This window comes from Lygodium microphyllum, chromosome 14 (genome assembly GCF_053477565.2).
Source record: "Lygodium microphyllum isolate KBCC chromosome 14, Lygodium_microphyllum_v1.1.10, whole genome shotgun sequence".
NCBI classification, from domain to species: domain Eukaryota; kingdom Viridiplantae; phylum Streptophyta; class Polypodiopsida; order Schizaeales; family Lygodiaceae; genus Lygodium; species Lygodium microphyllum.
In genome coordinates, this window is record NC_141148.1 from 58,749,500 (window position 1) to 58,774,396 (window position 24,897).

Below are 24,897 nucleotides of genomic sequence, written 5' to 3' on the forward strand. Positions count from 1 at the left end.
ATGATACCCTGCACGGCATCCCAATGTTTCTTGCCAAGTGTAGCCATATAACGTGCCAAAACCCCAACTGCAAAAGCAATATCTAGACGGGTGGCTATCATGGCATACATAAGACTGCCCATGGCTGATGCATAGGGAATCTTGGCCATCTCGGCCCTCTGCTCATCTATCTGCGGACAATCGGCCTGTGAAACCTTCACATGAGAAGATAATGGATAGCCAATAGGCTTAACATCTTGCATGCGAAATCACTCAAGGACTTTATGTACGTATTCCCTCTGTGACAGATAGAGGAGTCCGTGAGATCTATCGCACGTGATGCACGTACCAAGTATATGAGAGGCCTGTCCTAGATCTTTCATCTCAAAGCTCTTCTTGAGTTGAGCCTTAAGAGCATTGAGCTCCTCATAAGCTGTCCCTACTAAAACCATGTCATCTGCATAGAGTACCAAAATCAGTAAAGAAATGTCACAGGCTTTCTTCGTGTACAAGCACAGATCCATAGCAGTGCGACTGTAGCCCTGTGACTGCATGAATGCATCAAACTTATGGTACCATTCCCTAGGTGCTTGCTTTAAGCCATGTAGACTCTTCTTTAGCTTGCACATTAGGTGTTCCCTGCCAGGGTCTGCAAAGCCCTTATGCTACTCCATGTAAATCTCATCATGCAAGTCCCCATGTAGAAAAGCCGTCTTGACATCCATCTGGTACAAATCCAGGTCAAGTTGTGCAACCAAGGCTAAGACTAAGCGTAGGGTAGCCATCTTGACCACTGGAGAAAAGACTTCATCAAATTCAACACCATGCTCCTGCTTAAAACCCTTAGCAACCAATTGAGCCTTGTATGTCGGCTTGGAGTGTCTAGGGGTACTTTTCATCTTATACACCCACTTGCATGGTAAAGCCTTTTTACCTTGAGGCAAGGAAACCAAATCCCAAGTCTGATTCTTATGCAATAAGTCAAGGTCAGATTGCATAGCCCTCTCCCAAGAGTGACAATCACCTTAGCGCATAGCCTCATCATAAGTGAGAGGCTCTCCTGCATCTGTAATCAGTACTTAATCCATAGAGGGCACAAAATGGTCACGAGGTCATCTATCTCTAGTAGAACACCTCAATCCAGGCTCTCCTGCCTAACTGACATCCTGTCTAACATTAGCATGTCTAACATTAGCATGTCTAACATCTGGGCCATGAGCATCCGGTGATGTTGCACGCTGTCTAGCCGACCATGGAGCGGGCTAAACGGGAGCAAGTGGCTCCTCTTGAAAGATAACTCTACGTACCTCAACCACTTTTTCAGGCTGCATATGCATTTTGTCTTCATGAAAGATGGCATCATGGCTACAGATCACTTTGTGCGCCTGCGGATACCATAGATGGTAACCCATCTCTCTTGCATCTCCATAGCCAATGAAAATGCATTTGATACTCTTAGGATCCAGCATATTGTGTTTTTCCTTGGGCACATGGCAGAATGCCTCACAACCAAAGACACGCAAATGATCATAAGAGGGGGTTTTGCCTGTCCATACCTCCTCTGCAACCTGAAAGTCAATGCCACTACTAGGCGACCTGTTAATGAGATGCATTGTAGTAGTAATTGCCTCCGTCCAAAAGTGATACGGTAAGTTAGCCTGACTAAGCATGCTATGGAACCTTTCCTAAATGGTCCTATTCATGCGTTCAGCCATACCATTCTGGGGTGGGGTGTAAGGGGCGGTCAATTGACGCTTAATACCCCGCTCATCACAAAACTGCTCAAAATCATGTGAGATATACTCACCCCCATTATCTGACTGTAGGCAGTTGAGCCTTTTCTCAGACTGGGTCTCTGCCAATGCAAGCCAATGCTGAAATGTGTCTAAGACATCGGATTTTCTCTTTATGGGATAAGCCCAAACCTTACGTGAGTAATCATGTATGAAAGTAACAAAGTACTTTGCCCCACCAAGTAACTGACACAACATGGGTCCACATACGTGAGTAATCATGTATGAAAGTAACAAAGTACTTTGCCCCACCAAGTAACTGACACAACATGGGTCCACATATATCTGAGTGCACAAGACCCAAGGGCTCACCCATGCATTGCTTACCAGACTTTTTATATGCATTTCTAGTTTACCTGCCATACAAACAATGATCACAAGAATCAAAATGCGAAGAGTCAAAAGGCGAAAGATACTGCAAAGCACGGAGCATTTTCATTCCTTTAAGAGACATATGCCCTAAACGAGCATGCCAAAAGGATACATGGGGAACTGAACCCACAGACAAAACATGATCCAATGTAACTCCAGATACAAGTAAGGGATAGAGGCTGCCAAACTTGGCACCTCTTGCAAGTACAAGCCTTATCCACGAGTAATATTCCATGCAGAGTCTCCAAAAGACACAAAATACCCTGCATCATCAAGATGTCCAACTGATATAAGACTGCGAGTCAATGCAGGTACATGGCATACATCATACAAAACAAAAGAGCTACCAGAAGGAAATTATAGCCTAACATCTCCAATGCCCACAATGTCAAGAGACCTGTCATCACCAAGACACACAGAACCAGACATGGTATGATAGGTATGAAACCAATCTCTACAAGGTGTCACATGAAAGGATGCACCCGAATCCAAGAGCCAGCATTGCGCATACATGGAATGTATCTCTCAAGTCTGTAAGGCATCACATGTAGAAGCTACAAGTATGTAATCATCATCTGAATTAGTGGCATGCATGGCATTAACCTCTTCTATCTTCACACTGGACTTTGCAGGTACAATATTGCACTCAGAAGACTTTTCCTACACTTTTTCTTTCCCCTTTTCCTTGCGCTTATCATCGTGCATTTTATGGCACTACGGCCTAATATGTCCTGCTTTTCCACAATAATAACAAGTAAGATCAGACTTCCGTCCACGGGACTTACTGCGACCACGTGACTTGGACCTAGACTTCTGAGAGTCCCTGCCCTTATGATCATTATCATGCTTGCCATTTCTGCCACCTCTAACGGTCAATGCATGTGAAGAATGGAAAGCATCATTGTTTCTCCTGTTGATTTTCTCAGTCAATAAAGCACTCTCAACATCTTTGATTTTCAACCCATCAAGCTTGTTCGTGCATATGGCAGTACGGAATACATCCCATGATTTAGGAAGGGTGCCAAGTAGAAATAACGGGTGCAAGTTATCGTTGAACTCAATACCCTGTGACAACAAATTCTTCATGATAGCATGAAACTAACTGAAATGAGATGATACGGATGACTCCTCCTTCATGCGAAGGTCCATTAACTGCTTCAGTCAATACATCTGTGATGCAGGACTCTGCTACGCATAAAGCTCTTGAATTTTCTCCCATAAGTCCCATGCACTCTGACTCTCATCTTCAACAACATTATGATGGACCTCTTTTGAGAGTGACAAAATAATGGTAGACTTGCATAGTTCATCAACTTCCATCCAAATATCGACATCCATATCCTCAGGTTTGACACCCTTGAAACGCAAGGGTTTAATCTGCAATTTCTACACCAAAACCTATGATACTTGGGACTTCCAATACCCATAGTCGGTACCATCCAACTTGGCAATGTTAAAGAGAGTTGTATCTTTCAAATGACCAGCCATACCATCCCAAATCAATGCAAAATAGTAAAATTGCATGTTGCTATAATTAGTAGAAAATGTACTAAAACCACTGCTAGAACTAGTTGAAAGAGTGGATTTCACCAAGAGAAGCACCTGTCCACCAAATATGACCAAGATAACATCAAATAGAAAGCATTATCTTCATAGAAGTGGTCAAAATCTGCATATTTCAACTTGCTGTGAAAAATGACAGATTTCAATAAATGAGAGCTAACTATGCCAGAAGCGGATCCCAAGTCAATCATAAACAGCCAAGACCATAACCAACATCATGTGGGCATAATATAGGCATATGACAGTAGATAAGCATGAATCCAACATCCAAACATGTCATGAAATATCTGCCGGTGTTAGTAGGCACACCCCTTGATCAATGGAGCAAAATGTTCCTGCCACTGCCAAGACTTGACACAAGTAGGTGTCAGCTCCAAAGAGAGGGATCCAAGTCATAGAGTTAGAGCATAAGCATAAAAAATGAACCAAGACATATGAACCATGCATCATCCCAAAGGTAAGAGATCCCAAATAGTCTCAAAAGCTGAAATAGCATAAGATCCGCCTACTCAATGTCGAAAAAGCATCCAAAGATGCTCTCACTAGCACAAAAGCCATAAATGTCAAGCAACAAAGCTCGAACAAAGCATGTACAAGCACCAATGACAAGTGTCCAAGATCAAGCATCAATGAGACATCCCAGACATGAAGGCAGTATGACATCCGTATGTAGCATCCATAGACATCAAGTATATCCCAAAATAAACTCTGGCAAGCCAATAAATCTCCAAAATATGCTCCAGAAAATCGAATGTCAAGCCCAAGTAAAGCTCCAATAGCATCCAAGCTGAAACAATGTAACTGACATATGTAGGTGGCATGAGCATAAGTGCATGTCCAAAGCGACCAAGCATAGGCCGATAAGTGCCAAGATACATCCAAGATAAATATCCAAATGCCATGGAAAGCGGAGCTCAAACTCAGCCAATGATTAAGAAGCAATGTCGAACTCTTTTCCAATCCTCGATTCAATACATCAATGTACATCTCCAAGACATGACCCGAATAGCATAGGATAAGCATACATGAGTAGAATAGCTTCAATCCAACTGTTTACAACAGACATTCATTGCTCCAGATTGAGTATTTTAGGCCTCAAATCAGTACCAAAATGATGGCAATCCATTAACATAGCATCTCCATACATGTAGACATCATCTAGGCATCAATATGCATCAAGTGATCAATCCCGGTAAGCATAGACTTCAAGAGATAAGTGATGCCCTATTTTGGCATATCTGTGGACTGGTTATATAGTCCCAAATCTTAGGTAAATCACTCAAGCTCAGCTCAAGCTCAATGCCGATGCCCGGGAGCTCAAATAAGGGTCAAGATAGGTGAAAATGACTTGTGAAGCTGCCTTAAAGTGTCAGGGAGGAAGGGGGGGCTATTGAAGAAGATCACGAACAATTGGGATAGATGGTGCAGCCTGCGTGAATGGGATGGGGGGTCCTCTTGACCATGTGGCAATAGATGGCTTATGGGGAGGGCCACAAAGGGGCCAAAGAAGCCAATGACAAGACCTCAACAAAGCCTGATCAAGCCAAGTTGAAGGGGGAGCTTCAAGCTCCAAATGGGAGCTCACTAATGGTTGCCCCTTTCTTGCATGACTTGTAAACTGAAGTAAACCCTATAAAGAATGAAGCAATACCTTTGCTTGAATGCCCTAAGGGTGCCTCAATAGGCCGGGAAGAAGCTCGGGAAGCCGGGGAGTGACAGAGCTCAAGGGAGTTGACTATGGCTGTCAAGATGAAGACCCAATGCAGGTAGGGAGTCATTGGGAAGCTAAGAATGCCACGAGCCAAGATCAAGAGTAGGGAAACCGAGCTCTGATACCAGTTGAAAGGTGAGAGGGATCGAAGCTTGCACGCGAGAGCTATGGTGGGAGAGCAAGAGCAAGAAAGAGAGAGACAAGAATAGGGAACTCCAACAACCACAATGTGTGGCTGGGCCTTCCTTTATTCAAACTGTCACTAAAATAATAAAGAATAAGTGACTCTGATGGGTGCCACCACCTGCAGTGTGCAATGGCAGGTACTGTCAGTGTAGTAATACAAGGGCGGCTAGACGGAGGCACCTTTACCCCCAACAGTAAGCAAAGTATGGATGGAGCAATGTGAGTGTGACTAAGTTGTTCAGGTACATACTTCACTCTTTGGTTTTTTTAATCCATTATAAAAATACTTTTTATGATTTTCAAAGGTGCTTGGTTTTTTTAAAGGCTGCTAAAATATCACATATTGCCACCTAAAAATACCATGCTTGAGTCTAGTGATGATACCCGATTGGTGTTACGAAAGCTTAGCATGGACTACAATAGCATCCATGCATGTGTTAACGATTGTGTGCTATTTTGAGGAGACTACGAGACTATGGAGACATGTCCAAAGTGTGGTCCTAACAAGTATTGACAAGATTTGGAAGGGCAAACTGTTGAGAATCAGCAATCACACTCAAACAGCCTCTTTGTATGGAGTCTCAGGGTCAAGGACATGTAGGCTAACTTATCCCATATGCACAATGGTGCCTACTGCAGTTTCCTACTTTCCTATAAAGCATTGTACTTGCTTCCTTTCTTAATGCAATGATAGTACTCTTTTCATTTCAGTAGAGTGTCAATGTCATTGTCCACATACACAAGATTGTGTTTAAGAGTCCAAGTCTCAATCTTGGAACCTAATTCACTTGTGTAACAAACAGTGTCCATTCCATCATGAGTCTACACTTCTCCTTCCATCCTCCATAGCTTCCGGTTATGTCATGCTCTAGATCCCGCATTTCTAACATGGTATCAGAGCCCAGTTGGGCATGGCATTGCTTCTCCAGCCTCTCTTGATTCTTCTGAACCTCCATCCAGCTCAGTGTCAGTGTATGACTTCTTTTCTCAACTCTACTCTCACTGAAGCTTCCATGGCAGCCATAGCCAGCAGCACCCTGTTAGATTGAACTGCTTATATCTCACTCCACAGGTCAAATCTCTTGGAGCTTCCTTCTGGAAAAGTATTCCCCAACTCATAAAGCTTCCCTGTATCACATCAATCCAGGACATTGGACCATCTGGAGCTCAGCATTGTGAAAATCCCCAATCTCTGTTCTGTGTCTGCCATAGCCAGACAGGACCTACCTTGCTTGGAGCTTTCATAACTCTTCAACTAGGCCATTTCAGCCCACAATTTCTTCTGGAGAGTTGTTCCTCTGCTCAAGGCGTTTCATCTTGGCACAACAATCAATGACATTGATGCTCCCTGGCTCCAGCATTGCAGAAATTCGACCACGCTGTCCAGATCTGCGCCGAATCTGTTCGCGGCACCTACGCGCCTCATACTGACCACGATCTGCACAATCTCCATGGGGCTTTGGTAGCCCATGACATAAGCTTCCTAGATATGTAAAAAGTTTTGAAAATGATGCACTGTAGCTCCTGCAATAAGCAAAAAACCAGGCCCCTGTCTCAGAAACCCTAATTCCACCATAGCCAAAAGCTTCAAAATCTTGACATTTTTCACTGTTTCTCTCACTGAAGTTATCAACAGTGATTTTAATCACTGAGCAATACTCTCTGAAGTTCGTTAAAGTACTGTCACTCAGATCTGAAGACATCAGCATCAAATCAAGAAGGGGAAGATCACTTGGAGAAAAAAAAAGACTTTTGCAGATTTGGTATTCATTGACACTCAGTTAGTGCTTTTTAGCACTTGTGTCTCTCAATCAATTCTTCTGTTGCTCAAATCTAATAAAGTCTGAAGTTGATTTGCTACTATTCCCGTAAATCTAACATGGGCAAAGACTCGCCAAATGCTCGATTCAAAGGAGTCGGATTCCACACTTGGCAAACCCGCATCAAGCTCATCCTGATGAAGAAGGGTCTCTGGGCCATCACAAATGGCAAAGAGAAGAAACCGCGGGACGCGGACCTTGCAACTACTTGGCAAAAGAATGATGACAGAGCCCAGGCCATTATCAAATTGGAGCTAGACAACAGTTATATCCATCATGTGGATAACTGTGAGACCTCACAGGATACATGGAAAAGACTTGACACCCTGTTCGGTGCACAATCTAAATCATCAAAGTATGGTCTCCTAATTGAATTCTTCAGGCTTGAAATGAAGTCTAGCACATCACTTGCCACACATCTTAATTACATGGAAGGACTCCTAACCCAACTTGCAGGAATCAACATTAAAATGGATGAAGATGTTTGCATCGGTGTTCTACTTAAGAGCTTGCCTCCTGAATATAATAACGCATCAACAACTTTAATCAACATGCCAAATCCTGAACTTGTTGATATCCAGGCATCACTGTTAGAAGAAGAAAAGAAGCTAAAAACTAAAGAAGAACCAAGTACCTCTAGAGATGAGCATGCATTATATGTTGGCAACAGGTACAAAGGCAAGAAAGATCAGCTCTTTTGTGACTTCTGCAAAAGGACCGGACACACCGAGAAGTTCTGCCACGCAAGAAAGAGATCCCAAAAGGCCTATCTAGTCGCAGTCAAAGAAGAAGAAGAAAATGAAGCAAAGGAAGAAGAAGATGAAGATCACCAGGATCGGAAGGACAAGACTCATCAGTCCTTGTACTCTCATAATTCTGATAGATTGTTTTAATAGCCTTGTATTTTCCTTACCCTAATGCTTCCTGCCATAAGCTATGTAAACTCCTTATGTAACTTGGCATTACAGTCCTTGTACACTTTGTGAGGCCCCTGTTACAGCCTCTAGATGTCCACCATGTTTATGGTACCCACACTTAGCTTTTTCTGCAACAGCCTCTGGTGTTTTGCCATGTCTGTGGTATACCCACACTTTGCAGGTGGTTCTCATTACAGCCTCTACACACTTTGTGCCTTTCCTAGTTGTGATTGAGGAGGGGTGTTGAGAATCAGCAATCACACTCAAACAGCCTCTTTGTATGGAGTCTCAGGGTCAAGGACATGTAGGCTAACTTATCCCATATGCACAATGGTGCCTACTGCAGTTTCCTACTTTCCTATAAAGCATTGTACTTGCTTCCTTTCTTAATGCAATGATAGTACTCTTTTCATTTCAGTAGAGTGTCAATGTCATTGTCCACATACACAAGATTGTGTTTAAGAGTCCAAGTCTCAATCTTGGAACCTAATTCACTTGTGTAACAAACAGTGTCCATTCCATCATGAGTCTACACTTCTCCTTCCATCCTCCATAGCTTCCGGTTATGTCATGCTCTAGATCCCGCATTTCTAACACAAACTGTCCCTCAAAAGGTTCTTAGACACTTTCCACTTATATTGTGTATACATCACATGTTTTGTATGTCAAGCATGGCGAGCTTGACAATGTGGCATGTGCAGAGATCTACAAATAGACTCCAATGAAATTCAATAGATTCATGCACATAAAGCCACATTGACTCTACCTTTCTAGATTTTGCACGAGAGCTAATCCTTAGCTTGCTCGTTCCTGGGAACTACAAAGTCAAGAACATCGACATCTACCTTCATCCATTAGTTGATAAACTCAAGATTTTACAGGAGGAGCGAGGTCACTGTGGAAGGCATGTGCAAGCATGATGGTTGGCAATTCTCTAATATATGAGCAATGCTTATGTGGACCATGCATGACTTTTCGAGATTCAGTGAGTGCTCAAGTAAGTGGGCTTCCATTCTCATTGTTGCTGATATCTAATATGGCTCATTCAAGTTTGTGTTGACTAGATAGGAATAATATGATAGGTCTGGTTACCTCAGGTTATCATGCATGTCCATTGTGTAAGACTCCTGAAGTCATAGATCATGAAGAAGATGGTCTATCAAAGATATGTCACTTTCTTACTGGATAGTCATGAACTAAGAAAAGGTTTTCTTGGATGATCTCTTGCACGAATGAATGTCCAAAGCTGGTACAAATTGAAAATGGTTCATGAGGAGTTGAATCCAAGCAAAATGCGATGGTTCTCAATTTTCTACGAGTTGCCATATTGGACCCACTTATATATCAACCATTTGTTAGATCCCATGTATATTTTCAAGAATGTGGATATCTTATTATCAGACCATATCAAAGGAAAGAGAGACATTGTAGGGTATGAACAGATTTGAAGGAGGTAGGTAAGATGAAGGTGCTTTGGCCACATTCGAGCTTTGAGGATGATCTCTTGCAACTACCTCATGCTTCTTGGGTCCTATTCACTAAAGAAGAGCACATAGTGAAGTAAATTATCAAGTCTATCCGCACTCCAATGAGTATGATACATTCCCTTAGGTTTGTTTTTTCTAAAGATGACTATCTAATAGGATTGAAATCCCATGATTGGCATAAGATATGCTAAGTTTGTCTCGGCCTCGATAGCAAGTAACCTCATTATTTTACTATTTTATGTCAACTCGATGCTTGTAATGCTTTAAATTTTTGGTAGTTTGTACTACTAACCACGATTGTGGGGCTAGGTCGTATCTGCATCTACTTACTCAATTCATTGATAATTTGCTTTTAAGGATACTTTAGTATATGTGTTTTAATTAGCATCATTTGTTACAAAGTTATAGTATCGTGCTTTACCTAAATCCTTATATTGATTATGCTAACATCATTTTCAGACTGTGTAGGTTATCTTTGATGATACCTTGAGGGTAGGATGAGTCAAGGAATGATAGATGAGAAGTTATAAGAGATCTTCACACGTATTTCTTTGGATCAGATGGCCCACTTTTGAGATATGGCCGATCAGGAGTTGTCGCGATCATCATTTGGCCATTTTGTGAGGTGTACCTTAGTATGCTCTAATGCTTTGATCTCCAATATAGATGGAGTCGATGCTCTAGACTAGCCCCAAATGGAGGGAGTGGTTTTGGGAGGTACTATAGAGATGTAGATGCTATGAGCCCAGGGTCAATTGCTAGTCCTTGCTCTTGTATTGATTCTAAAGAGGGTGGCTCACATGGATATTATGGAGGTATTGATGCAATGCCTCCGTCTTGTCGGTCTGGTGGACACTTGTAACCTCTAGGATTTGTCACACCTATAGGGACATATGCTCCTATGACTCCAAGTTATGCTCAGTTGTCCACAGGTGGCACCCCTATGGGTGCTACTTTGAGAGATATCACCCTTCTAGGTATATCAGATATACAAGAGTCTCTTGATTATACCCAAGAGCGTGGTTGCAGGTGGGAGAGGCTACACCTTAGACATGCCCCAATAGTAGGGTATAGATACCTTGTAGATGAGAAAATAAATGATATGATCATGAATGATGAGGGAAGGAGGGTGATGGTTCACATTAGAGAGTTGCCAACAAGTATTTAGGCACAATGTTTTAGACCATTGAAAAATAATACCAAAGCGAAGAAAGGACTATGTAGTGACATCTTTGTACAAGGAGTTTCCAGTACATGTTGCTGCAACAGAGAGGTTTTTCACTAGGTGGATGATGGATTGTATGCGTGCATACATGTCACATAAAAGATTAGATGCATGCAAGGTAATCAAGAGTGGCACCTAAAAGCCAGAGTGGTTGGATATAGAGGATTGGTGGAGACTCATGAAGGAGGCCACAAACTCTCCAGGATGATGGTGGTAGTAGTAGCAGGAGATAGTAAGGGCATGATTAGAGGTAGGGATCGTACATCATTTGGGGAGTGGCGGTCATAGGACTTATTTAGAGGACTTTATAATTTATCTTTTGGTTCTTCTCACTTTCTTATTTGGAACATCACTTGTACTAACCATGTTATTTCTAATAATTCTACTTTGTTTTCTTTGCAGTACTCCATTACAAACCATGATCCTACAAGTTTGGAAACTCGATATGCTGAGAGACACGGTCTCACTACACTTATCAATAGATTGTATACGTGTGGTGGCACAATAAGTCAATCCTCTTTCTTTTTTGTAGTCATTAGTTTTTTTGTGATGCATTATGTATTGTAGATTAATGTCCGGTTGTTTATTTTGCAAAGTTTGTTCAATGCTCCATTGTATCGAGACGAGCTTTAGAATGGTGAGGAGTTGTAGCATGTGCTTGGATTCATGGAGCACATATAATTTTCTTTTTTGGTCTTGTGATCTATGCAAGCTTATTCCATGTAGCATTCCTTAGATATATTTCTCATCCTTTGTATAAAATTGCATTTTGAGATATTCATAGATACATTTGCATGCTTGTTTTGCACTCTCCTCTCCATGGTTCCATGTAGTTTTATGAGTTGTCATAATCAATATTGTCCTTATTCTATGAGTTATTAGGTTATAATAAGAAGTCTCCTTCATCTTCTCTCCCTCTCTCCAGGTTTCATGGCATCCTTCCTTCCTTTTCTATCTTTCTCTCTCTTCGTCACTCTCTTTCTCTCTCTTCTGCTTCTCTTCTTCTCTCTCCTCTTTCTCTCTTCCTAGCCCTTTCTTTGACAATTGGTATCAGAACCATAGGTTCTTGATCTAGTTGGCCAACATTCCATTTAGTTATCCTTTTTTAGTCACACAAATCAAAGAGCCACAAGTACATAGGTACAGACATGACATGGAGCAGCAGTGTAGTTGTCAAGGATCTCTAGACCACAAGGACTGCAGGTCAAGAGCATAAATGGCAACATGGACCAAGTTTGGAGGTTGGAAGACTAGATTTAGCAAGTCGTGGGTCATTTTTGATGAATTTTGAATGTATTTTCTAAAAATTAGTGGTAAATGGAGTAGAAGAGGGTAAAGACTTGGTTACTGTTCAGGAAGAGTCTTCTCTATCTTCATTCTCAAGCTCATGTCAAGCTTCCATGGAGGAAAACCACCCCAGATCTTTTCTCTCCCACCTCCATTGATTAGATGGCTTCTACAGAGCTTCTCAAGGACCTTGAGCTTCATTTTAAGCAATCATCTGGTCATTTTCACCTTGCCTAAGACTGGAAGTAACTAGGGGAGGAGCACTTGCCCTAGATCGCATATGAGCAAACTAAGCTTGCAACCTTGCTCGCCTCTCATCTTTACATTGTGCTACAACAACAATACAATGGTTTACTTCCACCTTGCAAATTATCTAACGTGATGTCTTTGCAGCAAGCCATTTTGTCAGATCTATTACCAATTCTACTGTTTGGGCTGTGTAACTTCTGTATTGAATCTTTTTTTGACAACTTAGTTGCAATCGATAGATGTCCTTTCCTGCCAGTCTTTGCTCCTTGTAGTTCCATCTTATAATCATGCTTCTGAACATTGAATCCAAGAGGCTTTGCAATATCCTCCATCTTTGTTATGATCTTAGGAGCTGGATGTTTTGAAGTGAATCAAGTTTCTTGCTTGGGCTTTGGTTTCTTCTCAAACAATCCTTACAGATTGAGGCCTCAATTTAGCGAAATACGTTCGAAGGAATTCAACAATGTTTAACAGATTTTTATCATCAAAAGGCAGGTAGCTAGCCATCAACACAAATAGTATAACCCCACATGACCAAGAATTAGCCTTTGCATCGATCTACAATAACCTCAGAGGCAACATAATTTGGAGTGCCACAAGCCTTGTGTAGAAGGTCATCTTCCCTAAATTGTTTTGAAAAGGCACTCAGATCGAAATCAAAAAATTTCAAGTTCCCATTGGAATCCAGAAGAAGATTCGCAGGCTTGAGATCTCTGCGATAAACTCCCTTGCTATGACAATAGTCCACTGCATTGATGAGTTGTTGGAAGTATTTTATGGCTTCATCTTCTTTGAGCTTTCCATGTTGATTAATTTTTATTAAAAAAGCTCTATGCCACTAATGTACTCCATCACAAAATATATCTTTGTCTTGCTGCCCCACCTTGAAAAGCCGAATAACATTCGGATGCTTCACCAACTTCATGGTTGAAATCTCTCACTAAAAATGAGGTCAATTCAAGAAGGCATCAGCGTTGGAGATTGTTTTGCTATCCAGCAATGGGGATCGTCATCATCAACAAAAGAAGAATATCACTGTTGAGGGAGAATGAGAAATAAGTCTTGTTGAATGATTGAGGGGGGCAGAGCATGGAAAATATTATGGTGTTATTCTTATTCTTGAGGGTCTAATTGATTTCATTCCGAAGGTGCAACAACTTATTGCAAAACTAAATGAAATCTTAGCACATGGTAATGTTGATGAAGATGGTGTTTGGAAAGACAAGCTTCAGTCTCAATCACATACTCTTTTGACTTTACTGGCAGCCCTGTGGAAACAATCAAGAAGTATAATGTTGTCTGAAACAAGGCATCATCTATCACTCTAGGCTTGAATACCAAAAAAATCTTGATGAAGAAACTGAAGTTTTTTTTTTCATGAGAGAATATCTGCAAATCTGAAGAAGTCTATCATGCAAGCTTGTCTAGACAAGAAGCTTACTTAGGCACAACTTGCACAACAAATTAATGAGAAGCCTCAGGTGATTCAAGAGCATGAAATATAGTCAAGTGTCTACAAATCTGAAGAAGTCTATCATGCAAGCTTGTCTAGCTGACAACCAATAACTCATGTGTGGCAGCAAAGGAGACCAATGCTATACCTTGACTAAAGTATTGTGCTGCAAAGAGGGCAACCCCACTGCAAGGAGGCCCTATAACACCAATCAAGTTTTTTTAAAATAGCTTTTGATAAGCTTAAAGCCATCATCCATTCACATTGAGTATCTGTTGTGACTACCACAGACTGAGGGATTTGGTAACGGGGACAGGAAGCCTAGGTTAGAAGTATCCTTTGCCGAAGCTAATGCCACCATTAAGGTTGTTAATAGAGCAATGGAGAGGCCAAGACGAGCTTGAAGGAGTGCAATAATCTGTTGAAGCCAAATTCTAGAAGGAAAACCCACTCTTGACTTGCCTACAACACACTCTCTTGGGTTCTTCATCCTATGCTGATTGTTGTGGTAGATATGTGCTCTATATGGATCTTCCTGGCTCCAAAGTGACCATATGCTTGTCATCTTGTTCAAATTCTGGACTACTTGATTGTGTTACTGTATGCACTCTACCTCTTGACTTGATAATTTGAAGGCTGAACCATTAGAAGAAGCAATTTTCCCATGCTTAAATAGAGCTTGCACGGTTTAATGAAGCAAGCCTTTATGAGAATCTCCTCCAAGACTTTATTGCTTATTTGTCCTATGAGCATCCTATTGAATCTCTTGTGGGATATTTGCTGAAACTAGGATGGAAGGAATTTTTTGCCAATGCAATCAATGCATCAATTTTGATGACCGATCCATGATTGGGAAGAGCCTCTAATGCTTGGAAGGCATTATGGGGTACATTTATGGAAGATCTCCCTTCTATGCCCATCTATGCAAGTTGTGAGCTATTGAGAGATCAATCCTTCTATTCCAATTGAAAAAATTTTATTTTTCAAGCTTAAAGATTCCTCTCTTGGCTGAGCATTGCAACCATGGAGTTTATTGGAGTATAATGGAGCATCTTGGAGCACTCAAGAAGGTTTGAATCATTGTTTGATTGCCATCTTCATCAAGCATCATAAGGTACTTGGTCCTTAAACTCTTATTCTCTCAAATTCATCCTCTTACTGAGCCATAACCAATTGCTTGAGAGAATGCAAGAGCTCAAGTAGGCATTAGGAGATAGATTTTATGTTTGTCTGTCGTCCAATTCTTCACATTCATTTTTCTTCACTTTTATTGCATTGGAATGGGTAAATTCATGCTGAAACTCATTGAGGATTATTGCTTATGCTTACCTTAACCAATTGAGTTGTTCTATCTTGACTGAGCCACTTAAATCATTAAAAAATCCATTGTATAAGGGTAAGTTAGCAGTGAGTCAATGCTTGGTAAGCCCCTACCCTTGATCCCAATTTTCCATTCCATGCACTTCATGAAAAGGTTCAATTCCTACTTCCAAATGCATCTCATGATGGGTGTTTAATTAATAAATGTCTGCCATGTATATTTTAGGTGAGGAAAAGCCCAATTCCAAGCAAGGTAGCAAGACAAAAGAGGGGTGACCCTCCCTTGCCATCAAAGACCCTGAAGGGGTGCACAACCTGGAACTTTGCCCACCTCCCAGTTGCTTGTAGGTGCAGATACCCTCTTGAAGAACCAAGATATTGACTTGACACTAATGTATGAGACGTATTTTCTGATGTATGGATGTATTATTGGCTGCAAATGTATGGGAAAATACTACTGAGGATGTGCTTGCAGACATGAGAATACATATGCAGTCAATGGTAGTGAATACGATGCTTGGAATGTATGGGAGATACCTATGCATGGGGACATTATCCTAATAGATGCTTATGACATGCTCACTTCTAGAATAAGGTTGCAAACAATGAATTAGGATGATTGGGAAATGTATTATGCCATGTGGGATGACCTTTCAGTCATGCATTGACAAATTGATCCCTTGCAGCCCCTTTCTTAACTCCCATAGGGTGTTGTAAGCAATTTGCTTGCATTTACAGAAGTGTACCTACTCCGAGGAACTAAGGTGCAGGTCTCACAGAGTACATACATGTCCTAATAAGGGCTTTGATCTATTTTGGAGCTCTATTTGGACTCTACAAGATACTTACAAATCAAAACAAGGCCCTACAAGTGTAGACAGAGTGCTGGACTGCATAGTACATCAATACTTTTCCTATAATAGAATTTTTTGTATAAAACTCTGGAGTGCATGCTTATGTTCAATTTGAAGAGGGCATCCTTGGCTTTGAATTGAACAAAAAGTAGGTCAATCAGAGCTTCCTAGCTCAAGTTACTGGGAAAACTGTGACAGGTGGTCTAATGGGACTACACCTAACCATGGTAGGGAGGAATAGGGGAAAAGCCAATGCCAATGAAGATGTTCAACAACAAATCAAGGATGCATGAGAACCAAGGGCTGAGAACAGCCTTGAAATGGATAATGAGGAGTATCCTCATGATATTGGAAGCCTCAATGCTCTTAATGACACTCTATGTAGGCATGAGACAAGGCATAATCAAAGACATGAGGCTGTTTTGGAAAGATAGGAGGCTATACTTGCAGGCATATCAGCAAACACAAAAAATCATGCTGATATGAGGAAGGAAATGCATCAAATGAGAACCACCATGGACACACTTAATGCTAATTTCTCTAAGTGGTTGGAGTTTCAACTAAAGGGAAAAGAGCAAGAAGATCGGTCACATGTACATGTTGAAAGAACCATCTTCCCATCAGTTAATGCAAATTCTCATGGGCATTATGCACCCGATGCTTATGCTCATGGCCAACATGTATATGCTGATGGTACACACTATGATCTGCATGCACCTTATGAATATGGATAGTAGAAACATGCAAACAAACATGACAAATATGCAAGTACATCTAAACAGCATGTTAATGCTTATAGATATGATGTACCATGCCATAATGTAGAGTATCATTCCATTGAACCTTGGCAGCAGAATGGCTATTATGGGCAACAGGCTTATGCTTATGAGCATCCACCTTTTCAGCAACATAGTCATAATTATACATGTGAACCTTACTCAATTCAGCAGCCCAATTCTTATGGACATGATGATAATGGTCATGCTTATCAATACTCTTCTAGCTTTGATCAGCAGCAAGTTCATAACTACCATGGTATCCTATATCCCAATTAGCTCATAGCTCATGATCACCCAAATGTAATGATGAGTTCTTTTCAAGGTGTTGATGATGAAGAAGAGAGCAATGAGCAAGTTGAACAACAAGAATGGGATAATGAACAACGTGATAAACAAGAAGATGAGCAAGAAGACCAAAAAGATGTATAAGAAGGGAACAGTGAAGAGCAAGATGTACAAGTTGATGACATATTAGCTGATGAATCACATGAGGCACTCACAGATGCAGATGGTTATGCTCAAGGTTTTAGACTCTTGGAGAAACCTCATGATGATATTCTTGAGCATCAATTTACACTTAATCAAGGTTTACAATAGTCATTGAATGCATTTGATAATGAGTACCTTGATCATGGTTATGATGACTGGTATATGTACAATGATGATGTATTACATGATTTGGGCATACATGAATATGAAGATGGCATTGTGCTTCCCTATGATCCGAGAGATTATGGATGTGATTATGGGGATACTTCCTTGTATCCATTTGATCCGAGTGGATTGGAGTATGTGGTTGATGGCCATTCTCTTCTCTTGGACAATCATTATGACGGAACACCTTTTGATCTAGGAGGTTAGTGGGTTGCTTGGGATCTCATTTAGACTAGCATCCATCTTGCTAGCAATTTCTTCTTTTTGGTAGGCTCTTTTGGCTAAAAATTGGTTATCTATGGCTATATTTTAGTGCAGGGAAGATTGCAGACAACACTCTATTTTAAACCAGGTTTAATTATGAATTATGGGCAACATTTAATGCCATACATGGGCTGAAAATACTCAAAGTAAGCTTCATTTCTATGTGACAAACATCATTGGAGTTACCTATCAAAAGTTATTGCAAGTTTACTACAGCAGGGTCTTGTAGTAAACACCATGTTGTCCACTATCTACGTCACTCAATTCCTCACTGAATATGGGTCAAAATTGGATTTTTCTTATTCCCCAATCATGCCCATACATCATATTGTATCCATGAGCCAACATACATACATAACCCCCATATGATTTATTGAATAACCCCTTGTAATCATGCAGCAGAGTAGTACTCTGGACTGCCCTGTCCTGCCTTATTTTGTAACAAGTGCCCATTTTGTTTGTGAAAAAAACATTTGGGTGTGGATGGAATGTAAGAGATGGGGAATACAAGGGGAATACGGGAACAAAATAATGGAGGAAAATACCTACTACATTGGTGGGTATAAAATATGTAAGTGATGACACCAAAAGAAGCATAAAAACAAGGCACAAAAGAATCCAAGCATGCATCATATTTTTATTTTTTGTCAAGAGAATAATACTAGATTGTTCCAAAATCACTAAAATACACACTTACATGAGAGGGCCACATCCACATCCATCATAAATAAATGATATACACAAAAGTGTTAGGTCCATGCATTTGTGAAGGGTAGGAATACTCAAAATTAAAGGCCAAAGGTCTTATAATATCAAATGTATCAAAGTTTCAAAGAAATAATAAAAATACGAAGGGGTGTGCTTTTTGGGGAAGAGATGGGGTGGAGTGCACGAGTGGTTATGTGCCTCTTTCCCTTCTCTCTCTTGTCCAATTGCATATTCTCCTCTTTGGTGGTGCAAAAAGTTGTTCTCTCTCCTCTCTCCTCTATCTTTTGTGCATAAATTCTTCTTTTCCCTTTTGTTCTTGTATAATGGTTGAATCTATGGATGAAGATGATGAAGATAATGAATCGGTTCATTATTAAGTGAAAGATTTATGGTTTCTTTTCAGTTTTGAGATTAATGGCTCAGCCATGTGCACAGATTTTGCATGCTTCTACCTTGGTTTCATGTTCATTTTCTGCCGTGGGAGGGTTGCTGTCATTTTGGTGCGCAGCCGGGGAAGAAGCTGATCTCAACAACTACAATTACAGAGAGATTCTATGATCTTCTATGCTACGAACCCTCAAAGAAGATATCCTTCAGAATCTCACCTCCATCAATAATGGAGTCCCTTTCACATCCCCTATTTGCATGTCCCTCAACAAAGAATAGTAGCATGAAGAAGAAGATGGCAAGGGGTTTCAGAGTAGGAAGATCAAAGACAATCTATGTTAAAGCAGAAGTAACAGAGGCACAAGAAGAAAAAGAAGGGGAAAAGGAGGAAAATAAGCCGGAAGGGAGAACTCAGAAGAGGCAAGAAGAAAGACTAATGTAAGGGAGGGTTCGACTGTGAGAGACATAGAGAGAAAAGGAGGTTCCCACGCGCCTTCGTGCCACGCCCCCTGTTGTGCAGGGCACCCCTCCCTCGTTCGCCTCCCTTCCTTCATCTTCGTCTTCTGTTTTTTCTTGACATGGATACGGACACGGAAAACGACGAGAGATATTGAGAGAGAGAGGGAGAGAGAATGGGGTGGAAGGATTTTGTGGAGGGCGGAGCAGCGTTAATCGTGGCAAGATGCGCAACACATCCGCTGGACTTGATCAAGTCCAATTCCTCATTCAGAGAGCCCAATCCTTTTCCTGCGCTACTGAAGATGCTGCCTCGTACAGGCTTATCAGGGGGATTCTGTGTGAGAATGGAGCTTACTCAAAGTCTCGTTTCCTGGATTTGATCATCCCCTAATCTAATCAGTCGGGAAGCCGATTGCTATCCTACGATTAATTTTTGATCTTTCAATCAGTATTCAATCGCATTTGGGAGCAATGACCAGCCTTGCCATATAGTAAGCTATTCAATCTAACTGAACAGTGAATTTGAGGGCAATTACTAGCCTTGACATATCAACTGAGGCTTTGATATGTTGATCTGATTAGTATAGCAGCATATGTAGAGACGGTGAATTGATCATCACTTCTCTCAATTCAGATAATCATCTGTTCCAATGGGTAATTGTGTGGAAAGGGAGATCTGCTGCCCTTTACTGTCATCCACCTTCTTACTCACCTCCCTTTTGCCCTTTCTCCTTCCGGGCTTCTACTCTACTTCGTCTCTTGAACTGCCCATCAAGCTATAATCTCAGTTTGTTGAGAGAAACAGAGCAAGTCCCGCCATCATCGCCCAGAGAGAAGGTCCCATTTGGGAGGAGAGAGTTTCTCCTCCTCTCGAAGGATACACAGGCTTTTGGAGTCGGCTAGTATTGCTTCTTCTTCAAGGAGAAAGAAAGCACCGGGGGAGAGAGCAAACCCAATAATGGAGAGCTTCCATTTTAAATGTGAGAAGAGGAGAGAGAGAGAGAGAGGAACGAGCGAGGGAGTGAGGCAGAGAAGTAGCAAGTCATTTTACCTACCCCCACCAGTCCTACAAGGATTCTCCTATGACTTTTCCTGCCAGGGCCATCTCTGTTTCGATCCATCCAGGATCAAAAGAGAGAGAGACATTTGCTTGCTCATGTCCGCCTCTCCCTGTACCTTTCCAGACTCCCCGAGGCAACCTCTGATTATGCCATCCCCCACAGGGCACATCTAGCATCCATGCCATACAATGCCCTGTCTGCATCAGCTGTGGAAAGCGTTGCTAGCCAGCCAGAGCTGATTACGAATCATCTTCACGTGCCTGTCGTCCAGCAAACATCACATGTCCTCTGTTTAATTAGTTGTGCTGATGAGGTTCCTCTGATGGCTGTACCGTTCAAACCCTAGCTTGCAGAAAGAAAAGCATTGAGGTGTTTCTCGCGGACAGAGAGAGAGAGATAGAGAGAGAGAGGATGGTGTCCCCGGGCAGTGCAGGGAGAGAGAGAGCGAGCATCTCCTAGCGGTGTAAGCCAGCCAAAATGGTTTGCTTTCCCCTCGAGTTTCCCCTGAGGATGCCAGCCTATGATCCCAGTAAGTACTTCCAGAGTGTAAGAGCCATCTATCCGAAGCTCAATGGCCCCACTATTCAGCAACAGTAGCAGCAGTATCAACATCAACAAGAGCCACCACCTAGCCCCCGTGACCAGGCCATCATCGATGGCCATTCCGCCAACATCGATGCCATCGCAGGGCTAGGGAAATATTTCTTGCCCGATGTGGAAACCTTCCATGAGGAGCGAGATAAAGTTTACCACGCAGCAGTCGCAGTGCAAGATATCATCTAAAAGACAATACGACATAGCTTGTCAAAACGTACAAGACTTGAAGACTTCTAACAATCAGCATATCACATGTGATGGGAACACAATACCACAAGAAGAAGAAGAATATGATGGGGACATGGTAATTTGAAGGGATGAGAGAAGAAGAAGGAGGAGGCTTTGTTCTCTGGATTGATGGGAGAAGGTGAGAAGGATCCGAAAGCACAAAGAAGAAGATGCTTACAATGACCAAGGAGAAGATGAAGCCAAAGCATTCTTTTGGCCCAAAGCATTAGGGTGGTGCAATAGAGTAGGGCATTTCTCTCTCCTTCCTCCACCTACCTATGTACCACTTTCTTTCACCACCCCACCTACACCCCTTTCCTCTCGTCATCCAGTTGCAAAGAGCCACAATGAAAGAAGTATTTGCCCCTTCCTTGTTTGTCCCTTTCATACAACTACTTTCCTCACCCTAATCTCATCCTCTTCTACCAATCCCATTCCCCTTCCTATACCTCATCTCATGTGGCAATGGACATCACACATGCCAAATAAATTTTTTTGTTTTGAAAAAAAAATAAAAGAACATTTCTTTAATACACTAAAAAACATTTAAAGATGAGAAAAATGAAGATCAAGCCTTAACTAAAGAAACATATCCTTAAAATCCATTTTAGAAACAAAAAACTTAAACACATACCTTAATGTTTCATAAACTTTGGCATTAAATTACTAACATAAAAACATCCTTTGTGAAGGCTGGTATAACGATAGAAAGACATACATCATATTCTATCTAAATTTCAAACCCACTTTCCCCTCAAGTGTCCTTTAAGCTACATAATGGAAAGAATCATCCTTCTTTTCCTCTATTGGGATGGAGAAGTTGTGTTTGTGATCCCTTGTCAATGACAAAACCCTATCCTTTGAAGACTAGTAAATATTTTCAGTGTGGGAGAATAGTGGAGGCAGGAGTTCCCTTACTCTGGTGGTCGTGGATTTGGAGTCCCATACCCTACCATGGCTAGGCCTCATCCTTATGATCAAAGCTATTTTACTAACAATTTTGGAAGTTGTTTGTGTTAGACAGTGGTTCTTCTTTGACAAGGTTCGCGAGGACGCTTCACATTTCAGTGTGGGAGGAATATGATGACACCAAAAGAAGCATAAAAACAAGGCACAAAAGAATCCAAGCATGCATCATATTTTTATTTTTTGTCAAGAGAATAATACTAGATTGTTCCAAAATCACTAAAATACACACTTACATGAGGGGGCCACATCCACATCCATCATAAATAAATGATATACACAAAAGTGTTAGGTCCATGCATTTGTGAAGGGTAGGAATACTCAAAATTAAAGGCCAAAGGTCTTATAATATCAAATGTATCAAAGTTTCAAAGAAATAATAAAAATACGAAGGGGTGTGCTTTTTGGGGAAGAGGTGGGGTGGAGTGCACGAGTGGTTATGTGCCTCTTTCCCTTCTCTCTCTTGTCCAATTGCATATTCTCCTCTTTGGTGGTGCAAAAAGTTGTTCTCTCTCCTCTCTCCTCTGTCTTTTGTGCATAAATTCTTCTTTTCCCTTTTGTTCTTGTATAATGGTTGAATCTATGGATGAAGATGATGAAGATAACGAATCGGTTCATTATTAAGTGAAAGATTTATGGTTTCTTTTCAGTTTTGAGATTAATGGCTCAGCCATGTGCACAGATTTTGCATGCTTCTACCTTGGTTTCATGTTCATTTTCTGCCGTGGGAGGGTTGCTGTCAGTAAGGGATTTGACATTTTTTCCCATCAGATTATAATAACAAGTCTCCTTCATCTTCTCTCCCTCTCTCCAGCTTTCATGGCTTCCTTCCTTTCTTTTCTGTCTTTTTCTCTCTTCTTCTAGGCTTTCTCTCTCCTTATCACTCTCTTTCTCTCTCTTCTGCTTCTCTTTTCTCTCTCTTATGTGATCTTCTCTCTCCCCAGTCCTCTCTTTGACATTCTATCATAGGAAAGCACTCTTGTTATACATGTTCTCCTACTTAATAAATGGACTCATTTGAAGTCTTCTTGTATCTATGCTATCCTGAAGATAAAAACAAGGGATTTAGGAAGATCTGTTAGGATAATTTCCATCTTATTTAGGGATTTTTACATGTACATTCATAACTGTAATTATGCATATGAATTCTCAATTGATATTGGCAATGTCCATTATGAAATATGGGCCCGAAAATTGGTATATGTATTGGTTATGATTCAAATATGGGAAGTGTAGATGCTTTATGAAATAGAGATTAATTTTGAGGCATACATCTTGAAGCCCTCTTTCATAACTATTGGTTATTCTCTTCCTTAAGCTTGGAATAGTTTCTCCTTGTCTTGAGCTGTTTTCACTTGAGTCTCTATGACTTTGGGCTATAGATGGAGAATCTTGTGAAATCTTTGGTGAACTCAATATGAAAGTCCAAAGAAAGAGTTTCATAAGATGGGGGATGATATAGTGCAATTGGATGACTTAAGGAAACTACCTTCAATATGTATTTGTAGCTACAACAATGGTAGCAACAATAATACTTACAATTCAAACAACAATAATAAGTTGCTATTAAGCTTGAACCAATTGTAACAAAAGTGTTTCAGGCTACGAAAAATGAAGTGAAGCTATTTGATGCCAAGAGCGTATCAAATATTTGAATGTCTATGCAACAAATTTGAGCTTCTTTGGGATTGCCATGAACTAGATGGGTTGATATCATGTGTGAGTTGTGATCCATGAACTCAATCCACACATAAATCAAATTTATGCAGTTCAAGAAACCACATGGGATGATTTCAAGGAAACATTAAGAAGAATACATAAGCTATAGCATTGGTTAAAAAGAGATCTTGCATGTTTTATTATAACATAGTTGCTTTGTAAATTTGAGCAAAGATACGTCTAGTTGGATGATACAATATAGCAATATCTTCACTTAACGGAGTCTACACTATAGCCAAGTCTTGAGGTGCTTTTGGAGGATGAAACTATAGAGCAAGCATGTGAGTCTTACAACTGAAATTTACAAAATTAAAAGAATGGATTAAAGTTTTAGACTCATAAGGGCTTTGTATGTAGATATATTTGGTGCAATAGTATAGAGCATGAATGGAGAGATTATGAAAATATATGGATTCTTTGAATAAAAATCTTATTTTCTTCAAAGATTAAAAAATTCGTATGTGTGAGACTTGATTATCACTCAATCTAAACTTTGAAAATGGTGTATGCATGAACTATTAGATGAAATGGATGTTAATGATGCATACATTGCAATAGAGGCTACAACCTATGTGAGGTTATGTTTGATAATAAAATCGAAACTTAGTCATAAGCAATGCATATTGTATAGAGATGGAAGATTCCTCAAGATGAATTGAACAAGGTAGACAATTATATTCTAGAAATAACACTATGTTATGCTCTAATTGATTATTTCTTTATGTATGCATATCTTTCAGAAACCTAGGATACCTAGGCTATTCTAAATGAAAAGAAAAAGTGAAATGATGGGAATCCAAGCACATCAAACAATGTTGTAAAAGGGAGTGGTAGGCATGAGTGTGATTGCCCTCACCTC

General features: G+C 40.7%; 1 pseudogene; it reads right to left on the reverse strand.

Annotated features, from left to right (window-relative positions):
- Positions 1-12,991: 12,991 nt before the first annotated feature.
- LOC148025631 (CBL-interacting serine/threonine-protein kinase 23 pseudogene) lies at positions 12,992-14,768 on the reverse strand (annotated as a pseudogene).
- Positions 14,769-24,897: the final 10,129 nt, after the last annotated feature.